Genomic DNA, 7,633 nt, shown 5'->3' with positions numbered 1-7,633 from the left:
GTGAGCCACCATGTGGTTGCTGGGATTTGAACTCATGACCTTCCGAAGAGCAGTCGGTGCTCTTACTCACTGAGCCATCTCGCCAGCCCTTATTTTATCTTTTAAGACATATTTTTCATTAAATTCTTTTTCTTTCTTTCTTTTCTCTTTAGACAGGGTCTCTCATGTATCCCAGACTGGCCTTGAACATAGGTAGCCAAAGATGATCTTTATATTTCTTTTTTATACAGTGTCTCACTCTGTAATCCCAGCTACCCTGGAATTCACCACGTAGACCAGGATGGGTTTGTTCTCAGAGATTCAACTGCCTCTGTCTGCCTCCTGAGTGACAAGATTAGATGATGGGTGTCACCAAACACACATATTATTTCTTTCAAAATATGCCTTTTTAAAAGACTTTTTCATAAGGCTGGAGAGATGGTTCAGTAGTTTGGTAGTTAAAAGTGTGTGTGATCCTGGAGTGGTGGTGCAGAGGCAGAGGCAGGTGGATCTCTGTAAGCCTGTCTCAAATACCAAAAAAAAAAAAAAAAAAAACCAAAAAAAAAAAAACCAGAGTACTCACTTCTCTTGCATAGAACCCAGATTCAGTTCCCAGCACCTACATGGTGGCTCATAACTGCCTGTAACAACTCCAGATTCGGGGATGCTATACCCTCTTCTGGGCTCCACAGGCTCAGATACACACAGCATACATAAACGCATAAAGACACACGCATCACATAAACAAAACATTTAAATGTTTTAAAGACCATTTCATACTTAAAATGAGCAATCATTTCAACAGCTAGGAAGAAAAACTTTAATTAGGTGAAAGTTTTAAAACAGGCTGGGAAATGTAGATCAAGGGAGGAGCACTTGCCAAGCACGCTGAGGTCCTGGTTGTGTGCTTAGCCATGGAATTCAAGCATTTAGGTTGAAAACAAACCCCACTTCGTGGTGTTTTGATCTGCACTACTAAAGGGTCTGAACACCTTTTCCTGTCTGCAGGTCCTCTGTTACGACTTTCTAGTCCCTTCCTGTTATTATGATTAGCAGTATATAAAATACTCCTCACATATGCTTATTATTAATCCTTTTCAATTCTATGCTCTACAAATATTTTAGTATTTTCTCCCAAATGGTTGGGCATCTCTTCTGTTCCTGTTGTCTTGAAATAACTGTATATTTTATGTATGTATATATTTATTTATTTATGCATTCATTCATAGACAAGGTCTCACTCTGTAGCCCAGGCTGAACTCAAATTGACATAGATTCTCCTGCCTCTGTCTCCTCCGTGCTAAAATTAGAGGTATCTGCCACAATGTTGACTTGTACATTGCAAATTTTAATGAACATCAATCTTTGCCTTTCAAGTCTTATGAAAAATCTTCACTATCTTCCCTCCTCTACAGCATAAAAAAAAAGTCCTTATCTTTCCTGAGTTTTCTTTTTCACATTTATACTATAGTTAAGAACTTATTATTTGTATATGTTTGAATAGAAAAGCTATTTTATGTCTAGTTAACATTGTTTCATTGTTCAAACAGTCCATCTCCTCACTCATCTGCTAAGCACTCGGGACATACATCAAGTTTCTTTATAAAGCAGAGGTTCAGTTTCTGGGCAAACATTTCTTATCTACCATTGGTGTCAATACCACAATTCATTAAATACTACGTCCTTTTAAGTCATGCTACCTGAGAGAACTTTGACTTCCCCATACCATGACTTTTTTTTCAGTTGTTACTTTTCTTGCTGCTGCTACAATGAATAGTATCTTTTAAAATTACATCAGCCCACAGATAAATAGATAACGTTTACCTATACATACAGGTGGTGTTTTTTGTTTGATGATTGATTGCTTGGTTTGTTTTCAAGACAAGGTTTCTCTGTATAGCCCTGGCTGTCCTGGAACTCACTCTGTAGACCAGGCTGGCCTCTAACTCAGAGATCTGACTGCCTCTGCCTCCCAAGTGCTGGGATTAAAGGCGTGGCCCACCCCTGACTATTGTTTTATTTTTTATTTTATTTTATTTTATTTTACTTTGGGGGGGGGCAGTTTCAAGACAAGGTTTCTCTGTATAGCCCTGTCTGTCCTAGAACTCACTTTGTAGACAAGGCTAGCCTCAAACTCAGAAATCTGCCCACCTCTGCCTCCCAAGTGCTGGGATTAAAGGCGTGCACCACCACTGCCCGGCTTCTTTATTTTATTTTATTGAGATCCAGTCTCACTTGGGTCTGGAAAGATGGCTCAGTTAGTAAAATGCTTACTATGCAACCACCACCACCCAGTCAATAACGTTAAAGGTAAGTAATGTTGGTAATTGACAACATGTGAATGTAACCAATAACATTAAACTTAAAACTTTAAATGTATGAAATGAAGCTGAGGGATGGATCATACTTATGCAAGCCTTAAGTTTGATCATAGGCACTATTAAAAAAAAGGAGCAAAGTGATACATTTTGTCACATGCATTTATAATTTTTTAAAATATTTATTTTATGTGTATTGGTGTTTTGCCTGCAGAGGCCCGAAAGGGATTCAATCATAGGAACTGGAGTTTGAATGGTTGGGAGATACCATGTGGGCACTGGGAATTGACCCCAAGTCCTCTGGAAGAATAGATAATGCTCTTAACTACTAACCCATCTCTCCAGCCCATCATATATATTTATAATTTTTAAAATTTAATGACTTAGGCCAAGTGTAGTAACCAACTTGGTCTACATAATGAGTTCTATGATAGACATGGATACATAGCAAGACCCTGTCAAAAAATTTTAATTAAAAAAATAAAATCTTCTCATCATAATGCAATAAAAGTTAAAATAAAATAAAATAAAATAAATGACTTAGAAAGATGGCTCAGCCAGCAAAAGCATTTGCTGTGAAGCCTGGTGACCTGGTTTGGTTAGAGGAACACACATAAAGGTAGAAGAAGAAAGCCACAACTCCTGCAAGCTGCCTTCTAGCCTGCATACACACGCCACACCATATACACACAGAAACAAAGATAAGTTTAAAAAAATGCTTAGGGCTGTTGAGATGGCTCAGCAGGTAAAGGCATTTGCCGCCAAGCTTAGACCTGAGCTCAGTTACCAGAACCCCCATGAAGAAACAAAAGAACCAACTCCTACAAGTTTTCCCCTGACTTACACATATATGTGTAATAATAATATTGATAAATTAATAGATATATTGTTTTATTAATTATTAATTTATTTTTTATTTGTATTAATAAATAAATATTGAAAATAGTTGGTGTTTTTGTTTTTTAGGGTTTTTCTTTTGTTTTGGCTTTAATTTATTTTTATTCTAAATGCACAACTGTTTTGCCTGAATGTCAGTATACCATGTGCATTCAGTGTCAATGGAGGCTAGAAGATAGTATTGGATCCTCTGAAACTGGAGTTACATATAACAGTGAGCAGCCATGTGGGTGCTGGAACCAAATCTGAATTCTCTCCAAGAATAGTGAATGCTCATAACCCTGAACCATATTTTAAATCTACATTTTCTATTGACTTAGTATATCAAAGGATGCAAGTATGTAGTGATCTTTGAACCAAAAACCTTATTTGTTCTACATATATATCAGAAAAGTATCTTAGGTTCTTTGGGTTTTGCTCCCACCCTTCACCCCCCAGCTTCACTTTTCTTGATTGGCTTTGGTTTGGTTTATGTTGTTTGGTTTAAGACAGGGTCTTGTTATGTAGCCCCAGCTGACCTTGAACTCATGCTCCTCCTCCTTCAGCCTACCAAATTCTAGGATTACAGGCATGGGCCACCATCTTAGACTCTCTTTACAATTGGCTGAGCATATAGTGTCTCCAGATACTGTGAACAAGGGTGAAGAGACTCCTGAAAAGAAGGTCTCTGTAAAAGATCACCTCTCACTAAAGGTGTAATAGAAATTGTGACCGCTGCATCAGACCTCCCAGTCCTACTTCTAAGATATGTGGGAGTAACATTCCAAGTAGCAATAGAGACATAGCTTGCAAAAAAATGTACTGTTGATCAACTATCTGTTCTTCTCTACCTTTAGGCCAACTTTAGGTTGATGTCACACTCAGGAGAAACTACCATATCAGATGACACCCTTAAACTTTCACTGGGCACACCTCCACTTTAGCTGAATAATTCAAGTCACAGAAAAATGATGTCAAGCCCCTCCACAGTGAAGTCATCACCCAGTAATACACCAGGAAAAGAAATCACAGGAGAGACTGTACTTCATGTTTTTTCTACTAAAAGTAATATTCCTTCTGGTGAATACCTTTTGCAAAATGGAAATGACCCAAAAGTTAAAGACCACACTGTATGGACACCATTGCATGAACCCTATAGTCATGGGCACCTGAAGGTATAGAATTGCTGTACCAGCATAACACTTTAGTAAACACCACTGGCTATCAAAAAGACTTACCACTCCAGCATGTGACCAAGAATGGGCACAAAGACAGTCAAGGTGTTACTGTCCTGTGGTGCCTTGAGGAATGCTGTCAACAATTTGGTGTGTAGCCTGTGATCATACAGACAATGAGAATATAAGATAATTATTGCCGCTACCAGAGAAGAATGAATCATTCTCAACTAGCCAGTGCTCAGTCACAAATGCCAGGCAACAGAAAAATGGGCTACTGGGCTTGTAGGAGTGGCTTCCATAACAACAGGAGAAGCTCAACAAACTTGAGATAGTTCTTAAGGCTAGAAAATGTGCTGAGTTTGACGGAACAGTTACTCAAGTCATTGTTCCTAATGAACAAAGCTCAAAGTCCTTTGAAGTGTATGCTTGAGGGTTCACAATGGATGCTGGCCTCTATGCAAAGTACATGAACAAGAAGAATACTATGAAGTTCTTGAAGGTCCATAGAGGAGCAGGCTCAACAGAAGGCAGCTGTTGCTAATACCATCAGATGGATGTTACTTCTTTTCGGGAGTGTAAACTTCAAACATCACCTATAGAATGACCTTCTTAAGCTCACTGCTGTGGCAGGAGTCAAGGTCCTCAGAAGAAAGCCCAAACCAAGCAGTGATACAACTCAGACCACCAACCCAGTTGCATACCACACATCGGCACTTCTGTATGAAATACATCATCTATAAGGATCTTGTTTCATTGTTACCCAGGGTTCAGCAGGACAGAGTCGGGATGGCTCCTTCTACCTGGCTTATCAACTGTGTAATGGCCTTTGAACTGCTTCCAATTGACAGCTAAATGTCATACAAAGTGAACATTTTAAGATGAACATGCATGGTTCCTGAGAACCCAACCACTGTGATATGCTTGATCATTCACTTTATGTGAAAAAGAACCATTTACATTGTTTCCGTTTAAATTGAAAAATAATACAATTGATACTAGGTTAGGAATTTATTTAGAGGCCTAAAATACTTTTAAGATTGTTTTTGTTCTCTTTAGGGTGGAGCTAAAATTCAGTAGTAGCGTCTTCAAGAAGGATGCATGAGGCACAGGGTCCCATACTGGGGACTGCAAAGAAGTTTTCATTTACAAGTGGCCTGTGGTTTTTATTGATCAGGTCTTTCAGTTTTATCAGCATCTATCAAAGATTAGCAAGTCAGATGGCATCAGAACTACCTGTCAGGCCCTTAAATATTCTATCATTAATTTAGTATCCTTTAGTAAACAAAATATCACCATATGATTTAATCTGCCTTTGTTATAATAGAGCATCTATCTAAATATATCACTATAGGTAAAAAGTTCTATCTGCTATTATCTTTTTCTGACATTGTATTTTAGTTTCTTATTTTTTTCTTTGTCTTTCTTCACATTAATTCTTTTTTAAAATCTTGTATATGCATTAGGAAATCATGATGTAAACCACTGGGTATTAGTGCCAAATTGCCTCATGGTGCATACTTTTACTGTGCACACTGGCAGGCTGTCTACTGAGTGTCTGTGTATGCCTCAGTCTTCACTAACTTGTTTTACTGTTATCATTTCTTAAAGGTCTTAGCAGTTGAGAAAATGGTCAAATACCATCAGTTCATTAGATTAGAAGCAATCTGTAATAAATTTTTCTGAGCATTACTAAAATAAGCCTCTGTGAGGATTTAATTTCTTCCACATTCTTTTTTCTCTTTCTTCTTTACCCCTTTCCTACCTTTTATTTGTGATACTGGAAATGGAAGTCAGGGTCTTGTACATGCTAGTTACCCCAGCTAGTTATCCCAGCTCAGTTTTAATCTCAATCCCTCTCCCCCTCTCTCAGGAGTAGTGGGGAGCTGCACATACACAATCTAAGCTATACTTGCAACCCTTTATTTTGCACAGTCTTGCTAAGCTAGTTAGTTTGGCCTTGAACTTACCCAGTTTTAATTTCTTTATGAAATTTTTAGATTGGTGGGTGGTCAAGGTGGATATTTCTCAAATCATAACACTTTTACCATACCCTACAAAAAGCCATAGCAGCAAATATGTAATATGAGTGTGAAGAGCTCCCTCTTGACACTGAAACAGCCAAGGCATAGAAGTAGGAAGGGCACCTAGGCATGAGGGCAGCTTGTCCTGTCTATCCTGCATGCTCTCATTATAAATGGACAAAATCTATAGTTTTATTTATTTTATTTTATTTTTTGGTTTTTCGAGACAGGGTTTCTCTGTATAGCTCTGGCTGACCTGGAACTCACTCTGTAGACCAGGCTGGCCTTGAACTCAGAAATCCGCCTGCCTCTGCCTCCCAAGTGCTGGGATTAAAGGCATGTGCCATCACTGCCCGGCTTAAAATGGTTTTAAAAAAGAGGATTCTTTGATGAATCTTCTCAGAAACTGAGGTGTTTGTGGCAGGAAGGTTTGTAGAAACTGGTGCTAAGAGAACCACCAGTTTTGCTGTCAAAAGCCAAACAGGGGAACTTGACAAACACTGGGAAGGTGTACCCCAGCTCAGAACACCACTACTAAAGTTTAAGATTCTGCTCATCATTTGAAAACACACCTTGCATAAAGCCTCCTTGACATACTGCTATTTTTTTTTTTTTCATTTCAACAGGTATATTGTGCGAACAAAATATTTCCTGACTCTGGCTTTCCAGGGTGAATGGTTCTGGAAGTCTAAAGCTTTTACTGATGCTTCATTCAAATTACATTCTAAATCTGGGGGTGGGGCAACATCTGGATTAACCCATATAAAATCTGGGGATTTTGACTGGGTGGTAGCGGCGCACATCATTAATCTCAGCACTTGGGAAGCAGAAGCTGGCAGATCTTTGTGAGTTGGAGGCCAGCCTGGTCTACAGAAAAAGCACAAGGATACCAGGATTCTATATAGACACTGTCTAAAAAAACAAACCACAACAACAAAATATCTGGGGATTTTGGTTGTAGTAGTTTGTCGTTATTTTTATTTATTCCAACTCTCAGTTGCCGTATGTTACACCCAGGATCTCATTCCCAATCATGTTTGTGTCTCTTCCTTGCTGCGAATTCCTGTATCTAAAAATGCCTTTGAGGGTTCTTGTCCATGCTTCATTTTCTTGCCTTGCCCCTTCTCAATTTTTTTAGCTTTTCCCTATTAGCATTACTATTTCTGAATACTCTAAATGCTGAATTTTATGCAGTTGATTTATGTTAGGCTTTTAACACCAGGAAGTTTTACTTCCTTCTATAGAAAAAGCTTGTAATTTT

At 38.5% G+C, this 7,633-nt stretch overlaps 1 protein-coding gene and 1 pseudogene across 3 annotated transcripts in view; one reads left to right on the top strand and one right to left on the bottom strand.

Annotated features, from left to right (window-relative positions):
• Positions 1 to 7,633, bottom strand: part of Pik3r3 (phosphoinositide-3-kinase regulatory subunit 3) — a 71,128-nt gene that overhangs the window by 41,528 nt on the left and 21,967 nt on the right. The window lies entirely within an intron of this gene.
• Positions 3,736 to 5,203, top strand: LOC116096464 (annotated as a pseudogene).

The sequence above is a fragment of the Mastomys coucha genome, unplaced genomic scaffold, assembly GCF_008632895.1.
Source record: "Mastomys coucha isolate ucsf_1 unplaced genomic scaffold, UCSF_Mcou_1 pScaffold18, whole genome shotgun sequence".
Taxonomy (NCBI): Eukaryota; Metazoa; Chordata; class Mammalia; order Rodentia; family Muridae; genus Mastomys; species Mastomys coucha.
Note: the sequence above shows the minus strand (reverse complement) of the source record. Positions and strands in the feature narration are given on the sequence as shown.